Source organism: Armigeres subalbatus, chromosome 1 (assembly GCF_024139115.2).
Source record: "Armigeres subalbatus isolate Guangzhou_Male chromosome 1, GZ_Asu_2, whole genome shotgun sequence".
Classification (NCBI taxonomy): Eukaryota; Metazoa; Arthropoda; class Insecta; order Diptera; family Culicidae; genus Armigeres; species Armigeres subalbatus.
Genome location: NC_085139.1, coordinates 88,791,492 through 88,812,443, shown reverse-complemented (window position 1 = coordinate 88,812,443; position 20,952 = coordinate 88,791,492). Strand labels below are relative to the sequence as shown.

At 41.9% G+C, this 20,952-nt stretch overlaps 1 protein-coding gene across 4 annotated transcripts in view; it reads right to left on the bottom strand.

Moving 5' to 3' along the window:
* Positions 1–20,352, bottom strand: part of LOC134228008 (2,3-bisphosphoglycerate-dependent phosphoglycerate mutase-like) — a 47,730-nt gene extending 27,378 nt beyond the window's left edge. For all 4 annotated transcript variants that reach the window (XM_062709766.1, XM_062709789.1, XM_062709782.1 and 1 more), the window contains exon 1: positions 20,099–20,352. The gene's annotated coding sequence lies outside the window, so the exon portion shown is untranslated. The remainder of the gene's footprint in view (positions 1–20,098) is intronic.
* Between the last annotated feature and the right edge of the window lie 600 nt (positions 20,353–20,952).

The window sequence follows — 20,952 nt, the reverse complement described above, 5'->3', positions numbered from 1 at the left end:
TGTAAATAAATAGTACTTAAGCCTATCTAATTGTGTATGTGCCAATTTTCTTTCTGGAAGAGGGTCCTGTTCACCTAGTATTGGTCCGCATTCGTTTTCAGTTGTTTGGTCTGTAGTGTGTCCTCTCGAAGCAAGTGAGTGCCGACCCTGAGGTTAGATTTGCCCGAGCTAGCCAGTAGAATAATTTACAAGTTATCAAACAATCTGCTTTTATTGACGGAATGCGTAACCGGAAGCAAATTGATAAACCGCTTTTAACTATGAGTGCACATCTCATATCATATAACTGAACGAAACTAAACTTCTCGACCACATACGACCTTTGGGATCTACAGATCCACAAGGACACCATTCTTCTTGCAGGCGTCCCACCTACGCAGAGGAAGAAACTCTTGAATGCGAGCGTCCCATCACGAAGAATTGTGATCTGTCCGATCCACAATAACACTATTTCTCTCCCAGCAACGCTGAATTGTGGCGACTAGCCCCAAAAAACAATCAAAATGATAACGAGCTCTCGTTTCCACTTTTGTTTAGTTTTTTTTTACTTTTTGGAGCAATGTGGTCTCTGTCATTAGTGTCTAGATCAAACCCCAAGATATAGCGTATCTGAAAATCGTCTGATTCTAAAGCATGTGGCCGTACAAATAATGATTATTCATTTTTCGAAATGTTTTTTTTTGTGGTTTTTCGAAATTACAGAAAATACAGACATTATAATGCGTCTGTATTAAAAATTATATTGATCTAACAGCTATACGTTTTTTCTATGTAATTTATCAAAAAACATGGCCGGACTATCAGGGTTTCTCTCGTTAATCCATGCAAATGAACAAAAAAAATCACAGCACAAATTTGAAAACTGACAGCACAATGTTTTTAAATGGGTGTTGATACTTTTTGATCCAGAAAATTCCGAATTAGCAAGATCCGGAATAATGAATCGTCGGACTAGCAAGGTCCGGATAAGCGGGGGGATACTGTAGGACATCATGTACATCGACAATTTCATAAAATATCAAGCGGTATTTCAATTGGTGAATTGGTGATCAATAGTGTATCTATAATGCCCAAAAATGGTGACCTGACTGTATGCGATAACTGGCGAGGCATTATGTGTTGAGCGCACTATCAGTGGAAACAAAGAAACATCGGATCGAGAAAATAAACTGGAGCGGAGAATAAATAAACCGGTTGCTTGGACTTTACTCGAACGAATACAATTTATTCAACAACATAAATAAAAATATAAACAATAATATTCGAAAACACAACCACAGTGTGTTCGTCTGGCCTGAGCATAAAAGTAGTCTTGATTACGAGGGGTGACGGTTGCACACTAAATCTATTTCCAACACCCCTCCTCAAGTCGACAACCCGAGTATCACAGTAACAAATATCACAGATCCTAACAATGCTAGTCCAACTTTCGACAACTTGATCTTCAAGTTAAACAAAATAAATTTCAGAATACTAGCTTCTAGCACTTCCTTAATATTAATTCCCTTGTTAAAACTTTCTCTTCTTCATTCGAGTCTTCCTTTTGCATCTGCACTAGTCATAATCAAACAGGCCCCTCCTAGTCCCCAGGCCCCTCCTAGCCGCAAGCACCATCGATACATACTGCTATTCCTCCTTCATGGGTTCTCCTTCGGCACTATCTATTCTTCTGTAATATTCGATTCATTCAACACATTTTCAGCTTTCACCACCTTGTGGACTTTCATCTTCTTCTACTACTGCAACTTTTTATGTATTCCGCTTCCACAGGTTCAGTTCATATTGTTTATTTTTGTAATGTGCTGCAGCCACAACTACCCCATTCTCAATCATTTCTGCTCTGTTACCTACAAAACTGACTCGTAAACCAGCTCTCGCCACCCGATTCACTGAGAACAGATTGCAGCTAAGTCCGGGTAAGTATAGCACATTCTTCGCTTCGCACTTCTTCTTTCTATTTCCAAAAATAGCATACACCTCCACATCACCACAGTATTCTGCCAGTAATTTTTCGCCATTCGCTACTAACACTTCCACTGGCCGTTCCAGGCGCCGCATCGTTTTAAAATAACTACTGTCGTTCACCATGTGATCCGTGGCACCAGAGTCTAGGAACCACTGCGCTTTGACCAGTTCTTTTTCTTTAGACGCCATAAAAACAACCTCCGCGCGATCCGAGGTACGGTTTTCTTCAACGACTACGTCTGCTTTATAGTTTCGCCTTCTCACACTTCTGTACTCACTCGGATCTGATTCTGACACTTTCACATGGCAATCGGCTCGTTTATGTCCGACTTTACCGCACCGAAAACAGGTCAATCTCCTCCAACTCTGCCTACTCATCATGGCAACACCTTCATCATCGGCTCCAGGGGCCAGTAGGCTTCTTTTCTTCAAGTCTACATCTAGCAAACGCTTCTTCACGAAAGCCATTGTTACACCGGACGGAAGCGTCTCGATCGCGGTAACTACCGAATCAAATGAAGATGGCAATGTCAATAACAGATGGCAAATCGCGTCACATTCTTCCACAGCCGCACCACTTTCCTTCACCTCTCGAATTAGCCGATCAAAGTGTTCCGACAAACCGTTATCACTAGCATCCTCCACATATTTCGATGTTAGGAGCTGCTTCCGGATAAACAACTGACCGGCAACACCACAACACTCGAACACCGCTTTCAGCGTGTCCCAAATTTGCTTCGGAGTCACATAGTCTTTCACTAATTCCAGTTGATTATCAGCTATCGCCTGATAATAATCACTGCTTTGCACTTTTTATCTGTGGCTCTTCGCGCCATCAGTTTCTTTTTCTTCTCCGCTTTCACACTCGCAGAATCGTCCGCCATCACTTTTAACTCATCGATCGCAATCATCTCCTGGTGGAGGCAATCCAGTAGATCGAAAGTATCGAGGACGGTTTCCATCCGGAACTTCCAGTTGTGGAAGCCGGATCCGTCGAACGCGGCGATTTTTATTTTCTCGTCCATGCCTGGGCCAATAACCTGTTGAGCGCACCAACAGTGGAAACAACGAAACAGCGGACCGAGAAAATAAACTGGGCTTTCCGGAGCGGAGAATAAATAAACCGGTCGCTTGGACTTCACTCGAACGAATACAATTTATTCAACAACATAAATAAAAATATAAACAATAATATTCGACAACACAACCACAGTGTGTTCGTCTGGCCTGAGCATAAAAGTTGTCTTGATTACGAGGGGTGACGGTTGCACACTAAATCTATTTCCAACAATATGTTGCTGTGTACCGTTCTTAAAATTCTATACAAAGTTATCCTAGCCCGGATTCAGGAGAAGATCGGTGTGTGTCTCTCCGGGGGCAGCAGGCCGGATTCCGTATCAATCTGGAGCAGGTCAACGAATTCCAAGTGTCCCTTTACTTGATATTCATTGAATACGAAAAAGCTTTCGATCGTCTCAATCACGAGAATATGTGGAGGGCCCTAAGACGCAAGGGGGTTCCTGAGAAAATCATCGGCCTTATCGAGGCACAGTACGAGGCCTTCTCGTGTAGAGTGCTGCACAATGGGGTTTTGTCCGACCCTATCTGGGTCGTAGCTGGTGTGAGGCAAGGATGTAATCTATCACCGTTACTGTTCCTCATCGTAATCGATGAGATTCTGGTAGGTGCGTTTGACCGTGAACCAAACCGCGGGCTGCTATGGCAGCCTATAACCTTGGAGCACCTGAACGACTTCGAATTGGCTGATGACGTTGCACTCCTCGCTCAACGGCGCTCTGATGTGCAGAGTAAGCTCAACGACCTTGCCGAGCGCTCCCCTTGGGCAAGTTTAGTCATCAACAAAACCAAATCGTTGGATGTAAGCAAAGCGACCCCTTCCAGTTTCTCAGTAGCCGGGCAATCAGTGGAGAATGTTGAAAGTTTCCAATATCTTGGTAGCCAAATGGCAGACGGATCACGGATCAAGATTAAGAAAGCAAGGGCTGTCTTTTCGAGTTTAAGGAATATCTGGAAAAACAGGCAGATAAGTGAACGCACCACAATACGAATTTTCAACTCTAATGTGAAATCTCTACTGTTATACGTGGTCGTACACTAATTACGTATGCCCTTAGGGGGAAGGGGGGTTTGTTATTTTCTTACGCTCCATATAAATAAAAAATGATTTGTATGAGAAAAATCTTACATGGAGGAGGGGGTGTTGAAAAACAAAAAAAAAATGCTTACGTAATTAGTGTACGGCCCCTACGCTAGCGAACATTGTGTGTATCAGTGGAGAACACTCAACGGCTGCAGGTGTTCATCAACTGATGCCTGCGGTATATAATTCGGGGCTGGTGGCCTCACAACTGGATTTCAAATAAAGAGCTCCATCGTCGTTGTCACTCAGGGGACTGAAGAGAAGATTAATACGCCTACCCACCATTCGTTCAATATGGCATGTTGTCATCAGAGGCCGATAGCAACAGAAATTCGGGATCGGAAGTTGGTCTGGGTCGACCACACTCTACATGGGGGTGGAAACGAAATCTGTAAAAAAGCATTAGACTGGAACCCAGCGGGACATCGCAGCAGAGGCAGACCCAGAGGCTCATGGCGGCGAAGCCTCAATAGAGAAATAAAAGAAGTCGACCGAAATCTAACCTAGCAACAGGTTAAAGCGATAGCTGGACATCGGTCAGGATGGAGATCTTTCAAGTCGGCCCTATGCACCACCGGAGGTGTACAGGACCCCAAGTAACATAGTTTGTTGAATGAGTTCAAGAAAATCATCTTTCAAACATATAGGTTGTTTATGTTTTGGTATATACATTTGTTTCATGACCTTCATAGACCGAAACAGCGCAAAAATAGATGAAATTTTCAACACCTTTCAGTCGCACGAAAGAAATCGTAATTCATTCACAAGACTAAAGTTAAGTTGGAAGTGAGTATTCAATAACATTCTCTCAACATGATATGATCTGTCAAATTGAATACAACAAAAGTTGTTGACAAATGTTTCATGCCAAAATAATATTTACAAGATTGGAAGAAAAAATGCATGCATAAATTTAGCTATGAATTGATAAAATAAAATATACTTCACATAGGTACATAGCATTTGAAATTCGTGACGATGCTTGATATGCCACTCACGACTTATCGTGGAACTTTTTATTTTACTTCTCCTAAATTCATGCGCCATTGATTGGAGAAAAATACGCACTATATGAAAAACATAAAATTTAGAAATTAATCTGTAAACACATGCTTGAATCTGCAGAACAGCAATATGGCGAATTCTCGAATTCTGAAGAGATGTTAAAATGAAATTCAAAACACCGATTTCAGCTGAGCCCGCATCATAACTATACATCTTCTAATGTGTAAAAAAAATAAAAAAATAAACATGTTAATTGTAAGTTCGTGAAATCATCCTGGCGACATGTTTTATGTCTTGAGAGTGTAAAACAAAACATCTTGAAAATCCAAACAAATGTCAAAAATGACCTGTTATCAGCAAGTCGTGAGAATGTAATACAAAACATCTTCTATGATCAAAAAGCTATATGCAACACAGATAAAAGTATGTTGTGAATTTAAATGTATTTTCATGCACATATTTGGAGCATGCAAATATACGTAACATTCAATTGATCTCACTGTTCTTTTCAATCAAAATAAATTTAAACTGCGCTTGCTTGTGAAATTCAGTCAAATTTGATTGAAAATCGAATGTTAATTCATTTGATGGGGTGAGGTGCAATTTTACACGTCGTTGAATTTTCAAAATTATTTGCTGTGAACAAGTTATGTTTTGTATTTCATCTTTCTAACCCTCATACAACAAGTATCTCAAACCTCCAAAAAAAGATGTTTTCGGTGTTACTTGGAAAGTAAAGTAAGTAAATTGATCCCCTTCCTACTTTGTGACCAAATACTCTTGGATTTTTTTCAATCAAACAACAAACGCCAGTAACCAGTCGATTTGAGAGTTCAAGAACTACAAATGCAACACATGAACATCACGAATACAAATTTACTGTCAACCAGTGTAAACAACACTGCGAGCTTGTCATAAGACGAGTTTGTACAATCCCATTGAATTCCACCACTTAATTGTATCTTGACAGATACGTATTTCGACCTCAACAGTAAGGCCGTCTTCCATGGGCGTAGCCAGGATTTCGAGAAGGGGGAGGGAGGGCAACTGTTTTGGTCTTCTAAATCGTAGTTTTATAGGAGTTTTATAAAAACACATGAATATTATCACATGAAACCAAGTCGAAACAATAATGGATTTAAAAATGCGTGATTTATTGCTCATCAGATATTTTTAAATAAAGTGAGAAAAATATTAACGAACTTACTATTCAGAAAGAATATAAAATCGGCTATAACAATTATAAAAATCCTGCATTCTTCCATAAGTTTAAGAAAACTAGAACCATACATCTGAATTTCAAAACAAATCCTCTCTGAAATAATATTTATTATAAAATAGGCAGAAAAATCAATATGCAAGCTTTCTCCAGGAATTCCTTCGACAATTGCTCCTGGCATTCTATCCGAAATTCTATCAGGGATTCTTTAGGAATGCCTCCAGTAACTTCTTCGGCAGTGTCTTCTGGAATTCCACCATAAATTTTGCCGGGAATTGATCCGAAAATTCCACCATTATTTACTCCAAGAAAATCTTCACGAACTTCTTTATAAGTTCTGCAGAATTGCCTGCAATAATTCAAATAATTTCGTGCTGTTTCCCATAATTTTTAGGAATAAGAACATTCCGTGGAAATTCCACAGAATTGCCAGTAAACATTCCTGAGCATTTCACGAAAAATCTTCGAATTTCTTTTGTAAATTCCATAAAATTTTCCGTGAATTGTTTCGAATATTTTTTAGTGAAAATTTCAAAGAATTTCTCCAGGAATTCCACCGGAAATTTATACAGAAATTATACCGAAAATCAACAATGGAATTTTCGGAGGAATTCCTAGATTAATTCGCAATGAAATCCTGAAAGAATTCCGGTGGAAACTTCAAGATTTCCACTGGGAGATCCTCCAGGAGTTTCTCCGAAAATTCCACCGGCATTTCCACCAAGAATTTCTCTAGGATTTCCTTCGAGAATTATTCCGGTAGTTCTATCGGCAGTTCCTCTGAAAATTCTTCCGGGAATTTCGGCAGAATTGGAATTTATTAAGACTTTTTCAGGAATTGATATGGATTTTCCACCAGAAGCTCCTCCGAGAATTTCTCTGCGAGCTCCTCAGGGAATTCTCCGGGAGGTCCTCTGATGATGATGATGGCCCAGCTTCAAACCCCAACAAAGGTTTCAGCTAGTTTCCCCAGGGTTCCTTTGGAAATTCTCCCGGGAGTTTCTTCAAAAATTCTTCCAGAAAATTCCTTCGAGAGTTCCTCCGAGAATTCCACCAGCAATTCATCCGAGAGTTTCTCCGGAAATTCCTCCGGAAGTTCGACCAGAAGTTATTCCAGGAAATTATTCAGGCTTTTTTCAGGAAATCATTTAGGCTTTCTTAAGATATTAAGCTGAAAATTTCTCCCGAAGTTCTTCCGATAGTTTCTCTGGGAGCTCATCCGGGAGGTCCTCTAGGATTTCTTCTAGGAGTTCCTCCTGAGATTCCTCCGGGAGTTCTTACGGGAGATCTTACGGGAGCTCCTCCGGCAGTTCCTTCGGGAATTCCTCCGGGAGATCCACCAGCAGTTTCTACGATAATCCCTCCGGGAGTTTCACCGGCAGTTTCTCCGGGTGTTTCTCTGAAAAGGAACTCCCGAGGGATTTTCTATAGGAATTTCCGGAGAAATTATCAGAGGAATTCTCGGAGGAACTGCCGGTGGAACTTCTGGAGGAATTCATTGAAGAACTACAGGAAGAATTTCCGGAGGAAATCCTGGAGGAACTCTCGTAAGAATTCTAGGATGAACTCCCAAAGGAACTTCCGTAAGAATTCCAGGAGGAACTCCTGGAAGAATTCTTAAAAGAACCTCCCGGAGGAATTCCCGTAAGAACTCCCAGAAAAATTCTCCGAGGAACTTCTGGAGGAATTTGTAGATAAATGCCTAAAGAAATGCTAAATGAATTCCTGGAAGAAATCCTGATTGAATTCCCGAAGGAACTACTGGTGGAACTTCAGAGGAACATCTGGTGGAATACCCTAGAGGAAGAGAAAAATATTTCTTAAGGAACTTCTGAAATCCCATTTTCCGTGAAATTCCTACCAAATATCGTCCAGGAATTCCCTGTAAAGTTCCTGGAGGTATTACCGGAGAATTTCTTGGAAAAACTCCTGGAAGAACTCCCGGAGGAACTCCCACAAGCACTTCCGGAGGAATTCCCACATGGAACTCCTGAAATAATTCTTAGAGAAGTTCCTAAAGGAATTTCCGAAAAAATATCTGAAGGAATTCCCAGAAAAATACCAGGAGAAATTAATGCAGAAATTCCCAGATGAAATCCTGAAAGTATTCCCAAATGAATTGCTGAAGAAAATCCCTGCGGATTGTTCCGAAGAAATTTCTGGAAGAACTCTTGTAATCCCGGAGGAATTAAAGGAAGAGTTCCGAGAGGAATGCCCGGAGAAGTTCCTAGAAGAATTTCCGAAGGAATTTCATATAGATTTACAAGTGAAATTATGGAGCTAAATCGGAGGATTTCCGTCATAAAATTTTTTTTGAAGAAAATTCCGTTTGTATTCTTGACGGAACTCTCGAATGCATGCCTGAAGGAAATGACGGATTCTTCCTGAAGAGAGAATAGCCGAAGAAATATCTAGAAGTAAATCTTGGAGAGAAGAAAAGAAATCTTCAAGGAATTTCCTCGTGAATCTCCTAAAAAAATGATGGGGGGTTTCTAGATAAGGAGGAATTACAATTACATGAGACGGATTTTCAAACGATTTTCAGAGGAATTTGTGGATAACTTTCCGGAGGAATTCAGAAGTTCCCAGGGGAGCTTCTAGAAGGATTTCAAGGAGAATTTTTGAGCCCGAAATGTTTCGAGTTGTTTTGAACTTTCATATATTATGGATCCTGGATGCCCTAATAAGTTTTGGGAATCTTTTGAATTTCAACCACCTATTTTTGTATATGATTGGATCGTAAAGTGCACATGTTTGAGGGAATTCATTTCAGTACCCGTTCAATCTTTCCACAGTTTATAATACTGCATTGGGGTTCACTTCTGCTTAAAAAATAGCTATTCGTGCTAAATATCGTTCAAATAAGCTTTTATTTTATTTAAATTAACGAGGTGCAGCACTCATTTCAGTCATAGCGATTCCCAATTCTATAATTCGATTCCCGGCATACAAAAAACCTGTTCCCGGCCTAAGCAAAATTTCACTCAATCTCTCAACATTTTACTCTCATTCTCCCTCGGGACGGTAGAAAATGCGATGTAAACAAAAATATGCACGTTCCACGACAACAAGATGCCAGATGGTATTATTCATAATCATTTTTATTTGGTTGAGAAGATATATAAACTCATCCAAAATTCTTCCAAATACTTGAAAACAATATTTATTTCACCTTTTCAAATCGAGAGAACTATAAATAACATGATAACGTCAACGTATTAGACAATTTTCCTATTAACGATGAAGAATCATTTTTATAATCCTGGCCTTTTGGCAGCAAGGTGCGGCTAGAAGTTCTTGGGCCGAGGTGAATTTTCGTTCGATTTGTGAATACATTTTAAAATGTATTCTAGTATGTTTAAATAAGTTCTAGTGAAACGAACAAATAAGAATAATTGAAGTGCGGGTGTTTAGAATTATGGTGTGGTGATTAACAGCTTCATGCAATGGTTGTATCGAGCACTGTGACGATTTTCAGGTAGGTGTTTATTCGATAATACCGTTTTGTAAAAGTGGAAAGAATCACTCCGGCTCAGTGGTGTGGCATCGGAGAGTGAAATTTTGAATTCTACATTTTTATTTTCTACAATTGAATCAATTAGGAGTAAACAAGTGATAGAAAAATATTGAGTATTGTGAAAAATAAATGGGAGACTTTTTAAAAATTATCAACCATAAACCTACGACTTCCAAACAGTTTAAATCATTAGTTTTCTGTGCAGTGAGCCGGGAACCGGTTCCATAGGCCCAAGTAGTGATTTACCCTATAAAGTAATTAAAAAAAAATTGAAAGTAATATAGTAAATCTAGATTGCTTTGAGAATAGGTCGTATGTGCAAACGAGAGATTCTCTTTGATCACGCTCTCTTTCGCTAATATATCGGCTAGTTTTGCATGTTTTGCTACATTTCCACTTCAGTATGATAGATAAAGCTATTGTCTTTGGATATCTAACAAGAAATTCGAAGTAAACTTTTGTATAGTTTCGTAATAATCGAAAGAGAATAGATCCAAAGAGAGACTCTCTTTTGCACATACGACCTATTTTCAAAGCACTCTAGAAATGTTCTAGTCTACGTCGGTTGGCCAAATAGAACTTAACCACAGCCTTTCGATACACTTAGCGTACGAGACAGGCAAACCAGTGATGCATTTGCAAAAACATTACCAACATAACTCAGATTGTAGTACGAAGCTCGAACGCTCTGCTATATCTTCATTACGCCGCATATTGTTTACGCTGTATTTAATTATATTGTCATTTCTCGATTTTGTTTTCATACCACAGCTATAGCATTTTTTCTCGAATGCGCGTTCTTGCGATCTGGTTATGGTTTGCCTTATCACATAACGCCTTTAACTGCCGTTCCAACCAACTTCAGACTAGTGTTATTTTAATAGAAATAATAACAAGCACTGCGCCCCGCGAGGTTAATCCAGCCGTGTATTTGACACCACCCAACTGATAATCATGCCGCATACAACAGTTCACGGTAAAGTCACTCGTTGATCTGGAATACACCGTAAATCGGAGACAGCTTGATCATCGAGGTGACAAGGTTGTTAACGATCATTCAGTAATTTGCGTTCGATCATTTAGTAGTTTGTCAATAACACATTCCAGAAGCTGAATTTCAAAATGTGTTGTACGGTGGACTTCTAGTGCGAAGGTTTTTCTACAACTCTGCCTAATAGTTCGTTGTTTGAATTCCACTAGTAACGGAGTTATAGCTATAGTTTCAGTAACTTAGACTAAATGATAACAAAATTCCAATCATTTAGTTTGAGTTACTGCAACTAGCGCTCTAACTCCGTTATTAGTTGAATTCTAATAACGAACCATTAGGCAAAGTTGTAGAAAAACCTTCGCACTAGAAGTCCACCATACAACATATTTTGAAATTCAGCTTCTGGAATGTGTTATTGACAAACTACTAAATGATCGAACGCAAATTACTGAATGATCGTTAACATCCTTGGGTGAAACTTATCTCTCCAGTGATGATACTGGCATGGTTGTGGTATTGGGAGTTTCAACTATTTGTATGGCACAGTAAGATCCGGTTAAATTGGTAAGCACACTGAATAAAACTGAGTTTTTTTAAGATTGAACACAATGCCTTCGGTTTAGGGTACCTGTTCACGCACTTTATAGGCATAAACATATTGCAAGCTCAATAGGCGCGCAGTGGATGAAGCCAAGTGTGGTATTCTGATCAAAAACGTTTATTGACATCGCTTATTGCTCTAAATAGGTAGTCAGCTTGTTTATGTGTGTGTGCATACAGAAGGTACAATCAACTTGTGATAACAGTTGAAATGTAGGTCAGGACGCTACGCAAGTATATGGAAGCGGTTATCAGCGTATTTTGGTTTCTAAACAGAGTTATGATGTCTGGTTTCTTCATTCACGTGAATTGCTTTCCACGTTTGCTTCAGACTCATGTGATGCGATAACCCATTACGTGTTTAATGAAGTGTGAAACGTGAGCTCAAACCTGTGAACTCTTTTTTTCTAAACTGTTTTATGAGACAACATTAAAAAAAAGAATAACTTTCGAAACAAATATCGTAAAAAATATAAATTATCATCGAAATAAAATATCAACTAATTCTTCAAGGGATTGATGTTCATTCACTCATTCAAACATTTCTATTCAATAACATAATGCAATTGAAGATTGGTCACAAGTTACATGTATTTATTTAAGCCGACCCGAGCGTCCAAGTTCCAAATTACCATTATTATAGTTTAAGAAGCTGTAATACAGACAATTACACTTGAGTCCGAATAGTATAAAAAAGACCTTGAAATTCTGCGCAAAAATATTTTCATAAATAATAATTATTGATCAGTCACGTTCAAGATTTTCCCTGGGGAGCCAAGCCTTTCCGCCACGTCGCGACTATAATAGTCTGGGAATGCGAGGTTCATGAATGGAAGTGGTAAAACAGAAGCATAAGAACCAGAATAAAACCGGTGGCGCCTGCATAGTAATTGTCTGGAAAACAGGTTGTTGTTGTTGAATGCTCTTTTCAAAAATAATGCATATTCATGAGCCATATTCTGATTCATTTTTGGCCGACGGCTGCAAAAGACATAAAAAACAAACGACTGATAGTCGCAGTTCAATATTCATCTGTATTCTGCGGGCATTTCCATGTTTATTAATTGCGAGGTGTCTGACACTATGTGCAGACTACAGTGCTCGTAACATATGAATCGGTTAGCTTGAAGCAGAGCGTTAATGAGCAAAGATTCCAACATATGATTAAATTCGTTATGAATAAATCATTTAAGTCTATGATTAAAGGTTATGATTAATGGTTGATTTCATGAATATGAATCACGATTAAATACTTTTTGACAATGATTAACAATTATAATAAATGAATGAAATGCTTTGAGTAGGTATGATTTAAAGCGAGTAGGAAAGCCTACTGAGTGCTACGGAGACTTCCCGCTGGTCATCCTGATAAGGAAATGCCTTTCGGCCTACAAGGAAAAACACTAAGAATGCAGGTCAATAATACTTTCTCGATTCTGTCACCCGGCTCCATCTGTTGCCGAACGCTGGGGAAAGTCAACACGCTTAGTGGCAAGCGAAGGTCTTCCTCCATCCACCTAGATACACCTGGTCGTACCATTACCGATCACCCCGAGGTAGCCTACACGATTATGGAGTAATTAAAAAAATGGATTCAGTTTACCGTTTTCTGCTGCCGAGTTGTCATTCGCCCTCTCCAACAGTAATGGGAAGTCCTCCGAACCTGACGGAGATGACCTCTTGTGTGTCTAAGGTTGTTGAGAGGTTGATGAACCGACGGCTGTGTGATAAACTAGAAGTACAGGGTGGACACGGATTCTGGCAGCATGCGTTCCGTCCAGGGTACGGTACAGGCACATACAATGCAAAAAAATTCAATGCAATCTGCCTGATCGAAACAAAATATTGAATAATATGGTTAAGAATATGCTTCTGAACTGAAATCTAGGGTCTGAACCCAACAAACAATTTAAGCTAAATAAGCTCGTTTTTCAGCTGAAGAAGTCTATTTTGAAAGAAATAAGCCTTTTATCAGCTTTCATTGTTTCTTGGGAAGGTACGGAGGCCTCTATTTGAGGTGCATGACGGCATCCTATGCTTCTCAGAAGCCTCCTTTCAAGAAACTCGGAAGCCTTCTTTCATGAGGCCCCGAAGCCTCCCCAAGTAGCACACGCAACATCTTCCAGAAAGCACCTTGATTCTATTCAGTTTCATTAAAGGCACTGGAAAAGCATCAAAGCACGAAAAAGTTGCATCAAGATGTTTAAAACGTTCGAATTGTGATCAATGTTTCATAAACATTGCAATACAGTACGCGTTTGACATTTGGAAACAAACAACCAAAGAATACTGTGCTGCCAGAGTGTATGTAATTAAGAGTGGCGACACTGTCAGAATTGGAACAAAATTCATCTGTCATTCCCATACAAAATCGTGTTACAAACGAGCAGGAGACCTGTCAAATGCGGCACATGTCGCCAGCGCCACTCTTAATTACATACACTCTGTGTGCTGCATGTACATTAATGATTTTGTTTCGTGTATGCAACGTTTCAAGAGGCTCGGAAGCCTCCTTTCAAGAGGCTCGGAAGCCTCCTTTCAAGAGGCTCGGAAGCCTCCTTTCAAGAGGCTCGGAAGCCTCCTTTTAAGAGGCTCGGAAGCCTCCTTTCAAGAGGCTCGGAAGCCTCCTTTGAAGAGGCAGGGAAGCCTCCTTTGAAGAGGCTCGGAAGCCTCCTTTGAAGAGGCTCGGAAGCCTCCTTTCAAGAGGCACGAAAGCCTCCTTTTAAGAGGCTCGGAAGCCTCCTTTCAAGAGTCATAGATGCCTCTTTTCAAGAGGCTCAAAAGCCTCCTTTCAAGAGGCTCGGAAGCCTCCTTTCAAGAGGCTCAGAAGCCTCCTTTCAAGAGGCTCGGAAGCCTCCTTTCAAGAGGCTCGGAAGCCTCCTTTCAAGAGGCACGAAAGCCTCCTTTTAAGAGGCTCGGAAGCCTCCTTTCAAGAGTCATAGATGCCTCTTTTCAAGAGGCTCAAAAGCCTCCTTTCAAGAGGCTCAGAAGCCTCCTTTCAAGAGGCTCAGAAGCCTCCTTTCAAGAGGCTCAGAAGCCTCCTTTCAAGAGGCTCAGAAGCCTCCTTTCAAGAGGCTCAGAAGCCTCCTTTCAAGAGGCACGAAAGCCTCCTTTTAAGAGGCTCGGAAGCCTCCTTTCAAGAGGCTCAGGCCTCCTTCCAAGAGGCTCAGAAGCCTCCTTCCAAGAGGCTCAGGCCTCCTTCCAAGAGGCTCAGCCCTCCTTCCAAGAGGCTCAGAAGCCTCCTTCCAAGAGGCTCAGAAGCCTCCTTCCAAGAGGCTCAGGCCTCCTTCCAAGAGGCTCGGAGCCTCCTTTCAAGAGGCTCAAGCCTCCTTTCAAGAGGCTCAGAAGCCTCCTTTCAAGAGGCTCAAGCCTCCTTTCAAGAGGCTCAGAAGCCTCCTTTCAAGAGGCTCAGAGCCTCCTTTCAAGAGGCTCAGAAGCCTCCTTTCAAGAGGCTCAGAGCCTCCTTTCAAGAGGCTCAGGCCTCCTTTCAAGAGGCTCAAGCCTCCTTTCAAGAGGCTCAGGCCTCCTTTCAAGAGGCTCAGAGCCTCCTTTCAAGAGGCTCAGGCCTCCTTTCAAGAGGCTCAGAAGCCTCCTTTCAAGAGGCTCAGAGCCTCCTTTCAAGAGGCTCAGAGCCTCCTTTCAAGAGGCTCAGGAAGCCTCCTTTCAAGAGGCTCAGGAAGCCTCCTTTCAAGAGGCTCAGAAGCCTCCTTTCAAGAGGCTCAGAAGCCTCCTTTCAAGAGGCTCAGGCCTCCTTTCAAGAGGCTCAGAAGCCTCCTTTCAAGAGGCTCAGAAGCCTCCTTTCAAGAGGCTCAGAAGCCTCCTTTCAAGAGGCTCAAACCTCCTTTCAAGAGGCTCAGAAGCCTCCTTTCAAGAGGCTCAGAAGCCTCCTTTCAAGAGGCTCAGAGCCTCCTTTCAAGAGGCTCAGCCCTCCTTTCAAGAGGCTCAGGCCTCCTTTCAAGAGGCTCAGAAGCCTCCTTTCAAGAGGCTCAGAGCCTCCTTTCAAGAGGCTCAGAAGCCTCCTTTCAAGAGGCCTCAGAAGCCTCCTTTCAAGAGGCTCAGGCCTCCTTTCAAGAGGCTCAGGCCTCCTTTCAAGAGGCCTCAAGCCTCCTTTCAAGAGGCTCAGAAGCCTCCTTTCAAGAGGCTCAGAAGCCTCCTTTCAAGAGGCTCAGAAGCCTCCTTTCAAGAGGCTCAGAAGCCTCCTTTCAAGAGGCTCAGAAGCCTCCTTTCAAGAGGCTCCGAAGCCTCCTTTCAAGAGGCTCAGAAGCCTCCTTTCAAGAGGCTCAGAAGCCTCCTTTCAAGAGGCTCAGAAGCCTCCTTTCAAGAGGCTCAGAAGCCTCCTTTCAAGAGGCTCAGAAGCCTCCTTTCAAGAGGCTCAGAAGCCTCCTTTCAAGAGGCCTCAGAAGCCTCCTTTCAAGAGGCTCAGAGCCTCCTTTCAAGAGGCTCGGAAGCCTCCTTTCAAGAGGCTCAGAAGCCTCCTTTCAATAGGCTCAGAAGCCTCTTTCCAATAGGCTCAGAGCCTCCTTCCAATAGGCTCAGGCCTCCTTTCAATAAGCCTCCTTTCAATAGGCTCGGAAGCCTCCTTTCAATAGGCTCGGAAGCCTCCTTCCAAGAGGCTCGGAAGCCTCCTTCCAAGAGGCTCGGAAGCCTCCTTTCAAAACCTGCCTGGTATTCGACGATGAAGGACTCCTCAAGCGGTCTCAGTCCTGCCATGATACGTCTTCGAATTTCTCTGCTAGTATCGTTATCGGAGGCCCAAGTAACATTTTAAGTTTTAAAACGCTTTTGAAGACCATAATTTACACTTCTAGAGTGGCGTTCAGCAATGCGATTGCGTGGTAGTTGCTACAATCCAGCTTATCGCCCGTTTTGTAGATGGGACACACGGCACCTTCCATCTACTCCTGCGGCAAACCTTCCTCCTCCCAAATCTTGGTAATGACCCAGTGCAGCGCTCTAGCCAGTGCCTCACCACCGTGTTTAAATAGCTCTCCTGGTAGTTGGTCAACCCCAGGGCCTTTGTTGTTCTTCAGCCGGCCAATCTCCTCCTGGATTTCCTGGAGATCCGAAGCCGGTAAAATTATGTCCTGCGCGCATACTCCCAGGTTCATCACCATATCGTCAGCTTCGTCTGCCACATCGTCATTCAGGTGTTCTTTGTAGTTCTGCCGCCACCTGTGGATCACCTTATGCTCGTTCGTAAGCAGGGTCCCGTTGATGTCCTTACACATATTAGGCTGTGGCACGTGAGCGGTACAACATCTCATAGAACTTTCGTGTTATTAGCGCGGTATAGTTGCTCCGTCTCTTTACGGTCTTGATCCGTTATGACTACAAAACACGAAGTCAGTGAATTCAATAATAAATTTTAAGATAATATATTTGGCCTTCCAAACAAGTTTGTAGCATACGATAGTTCTTCCTATCTCCCGATATATCTCGATATATCTAGTTCAACTGGTCGGCTCATGTACACTAACGCCCCTAAGTGTATAAACTTCATACAAAAATTATTTTAACCAAAAATTATGCTTCCAGGACTAACCTTGAGATTTTCTAGATAGTCAACCCTTTTATCGGTAGTCTTCTAGACGCTTCTTGTAGTGCGGGCTTGGTAGTCATATGGCTACTGCTTCTGCCTCATACGCAGGAGGTCGTGGGTTAAATCCCAGGTCCGTTCCATTCTCCTACTTTGAATCTTTCTCTTTATTTCTCATGTTCTAGCAATCGCTAGAACTGGAAATGGACTTCCATACCGTTTCCATTACTATTCCTATACCTTCAACTTGAGTATTCTAACAGTAATCTGCTCGAATTGAAATGAACCATAGAGCTCGTTTCCAACATCCAATAAGAAATTCCATCAGTTACCTTCTCCTATCTATCACATTGGCAGCTCGTTAACCAAGACGGACCTCTGCCTCTCCAACCTAACCCAAAAATTCCAACAAATTCCGCATGAACTCGTGGCAAGTGCAGAGGTATATTCGGCTTGCAGTGGGCGAGTGATTGCATCATCATTTCTCCCCTTCCCTACATTGACTTGCATTCTGACGTGGCAGGCGCCAGTATGATCTAACAAATGAGATCACCAGTACTTGTACATTGAAGATGTGTGCTTGTCCCAAGCAAACATCTGTTGGTTCCCTGTGCAAGAACAGCTGATCTGGTCATAATGGAGTAGCAACTACGAGCAGTCAATCAAGCTCAAGCTCAAGTCTCCTAGACGCTTCTTGTAGTCGATTTCGGTTGTCCAAACCACAAACCATTTTCCAGATGCGTTTTGTGATTTTTTAAGCTACAAATGTTCGGCGATCTTCCTGACGCGTCTTGTGGTTTTTCATACTACAAGCCATCTACCGGCAGTCTCTCAGACCCGTCTTGTGTTTTTCCAAATCACAAATCATTTTCCACTTGAATTTAACTCACTTTTTGAAATCAGCGCCAGGATTCGTAAAGAATAACCCGTCAGCAGGGTTTCCAGAAATCGCTCTCAAAAGATAACGAACAACAAAGAAAGGCAAAAATCATAGTTCATAACAAGACATGATAACAAATTTACCAAACTTGAATACAACTACGAAAAAACAGAATCGGGGGCTACCACACTTCACTTTGTTCTCGCTCATTTTTTGTTGGAGACCGCACAGCTGGGTAGAGCAAGTTGAAATACATCATCAGAACCAGTGCTCCCCGCGTTTGGAGCTTTTTAAAAGAAATTTATCATGAGGTGTAGCCCTCCGAATCAGTTCTTTGTCATGAAAACTTGCGGAAAAAGTGTCTCACGGTATGCTACATATCGTATATGTATACAGAGCTGATAAGTGACAGACCTTTTCATTCTCTTTTGGATTCAATCCCTGTCCGGCTGTATCGCCAAAATGTGTGCACGCCATGGAAAACTGACAAGAAGTAGAAAACTGGCCGAGTAACTTACTTAAACTCCACACCAACTACCGAAGAATAATCCTCATTAATTAGGTTTACACGATTATGTCCGTATTCTGTTTAACCAGCACCAACCTTGAAAACATAGACGTTAAATGAGGCTGATCGGAGAGCTTTCGCCATATTTTAGCGTAAGGGATGCGGACAATACATGGTAAGCGCGAGAACGGCATCTGGCGGCGTCCGCATCAATCATGAGTTATATCAGGTATATAAAAAGCTGGATATTGTTAAGGTGCCCGCCAGAGTAAACGCGACGAGCGATGCGACGCGACGCGACTCACGTAAAAGAATAACAATCAATATCATCAGGCGCGTTTACTCTGGCTTGCCCCTAAGCTTATACAAAACGGCAGACTACGGTGAGCTAGACATGTTGTTCGTATGCCGTAAGATCTCAAGCGAAGATAATATTCAGTAGAGAACCCGAAGGATTCGTGATAGGCCGCGTATACGTTAGCTTTTATCAGTTGAAGAGATCCTGAGGGCGCTAGTCGTTCAGGGCGATTGGAAGCGATTTTCCTAGGATCAAGTCCAGTTGTAAAGGGTACTCCATTCGACGTAGGCTCATCGAGGAGCTGTAGCCCAACAAGTATATAAATGATATTCAAAAAAGAGACAATTTCGACTAAATCTGTGTAGATTTTATCTATATCATGCGTAATTCAAGGAGCAGTTACCCGGAACGGAGCATAAACTTAACCGCTAGAAACTTATATGGCAAAAGCTATCTAACGCATGTTTTGTAAAAAGTAGGATTTTTTTTACGAAAATCTAATTGGCATCAGCTGCATTATGCAGAATTTGAACAAAATACAAAATAGAAATATAAATCAAATCGCGAGTTTACAGATAATTGCTATAAAGCCTTTCAGTAAAACATTGTTGTATGAAGGAATGCAGAAGGGGAGAAACATTATTTTGACAATCAATGTTATCGTAGGGAATAGTGCTACACGGTTCGATTTGGATCGATGTCGATTCAGCGACATCCCTTATCACGTAATGTAATTATTTTTGACACGACTGAGTCTCATCAAGGTCATTCAAGGAGTTAGATCAACCACGAATAGCGATGTATTCTGACTATCCCCATTTCCTAAACCAGCTTGTCAGCCTCATTTTGATTCAATACTCTGAGTTCTACCATCCCAATAGCGTAGAAGAATGATTAACGCCTTCTTCATCGCACTTTGATAAAAAAATGTAAACATTCCTACGCTGAACGGTACAATCGCGCGTCGATTTGCTGGTCAAGGTCGTTCAAGACACCGCGCGCCGTATACGACCGGTTGCCGCCGTATAGCTCGCGTTTGTTTTTGTTTTCGTTCTCCGGCTGTTTCACTGAATACATTCCTGTACACTTTGTACGCCGCATTTTAAACCAAAGAATGATTCCTCCGGCCCCTCTCGTTCTGAATGAACGATTTCTGGTCACGTTTTGATTGCTTCACCGTCGTCGTACATCCAAACACGGACTAAAGGAATGGAATTGGGGTGTCGCTCGAATTCGTCGTACAATGTGGTACAATTATTTTCGTCGTGCCGCGAAAATCACATAACTCAACCATCTGCTTGGTACCTAGTATGTTATCACTCAAGCCAAACACAGTCCACAATTTTTCGAAACACTACACAAGAGTTTAATGGACCTTTGTGTTTCGAGGAAAGATGTAAAAAAGCTACCGTCGCTACCTTAATGAATGAGCGCTGTATCCAACTTAGGTTTGTATCTCTTTAATGCCAACGAGATAGGAGGCAATTTTAATTCGTTCACAAATAGCCCCACAAAAATAACACAATTGCTGCGTAGTTTCGCGAGGCGCAACCACGTTGCTGGAATCGGAAATTATGCACTTTGTCACGGCACAAACGTTTCACATTAAATTTCCCGACTCGCGAGCTTAATAACAACCATCTGCGGTAAATAATTTCTACTAAGTGCGGCCACCTACTACCTAGCACCGACGATCCATGCTGGGTGGTTTCATTTGCCTTTGATTTGCACTTGATGATGACACTGCAGCAACATGTGTATGAGTGAGTCTGCGTACGAAAAATCGATACCCAGCATGGATGTTGCATCACACGGGGTTTTCCTCATGCTGTGGGTGTGACATCTTGGCACCGCGCGGCAACGCAGCATGTGTTGCGGCCAGTTTCAGATATGTATCACACGACGAGTTCTACACCGCATGGCCGTGCGTGCGTACGCAATTACGCAAATGGTTTCGTGAACGGAATCCGCATTCATTCATTTGTGGGTCATTTAGTCACATTGGTCATACTTCTGAACTCCGCATCTCCTTTCGACAGCTCTTTCGTATGACAGTTTGCATGGTTTGCTACTAAGTATACGGTAAAGGCTATATGTTCGCTCCAAAAACGAACTTTTTATAGGATGCCCGGATACCCATAGTGTTATATACCGATCGACTCAGCTCGACGAATTGAGGTGATGTCTGCATTTTTTTTTCTTCCTAAGCAATAGAGGGGGAATCTGCTCAACAGACATCCTGGGTTGTCCAGGAAGTGCGGGGTTAGGGACC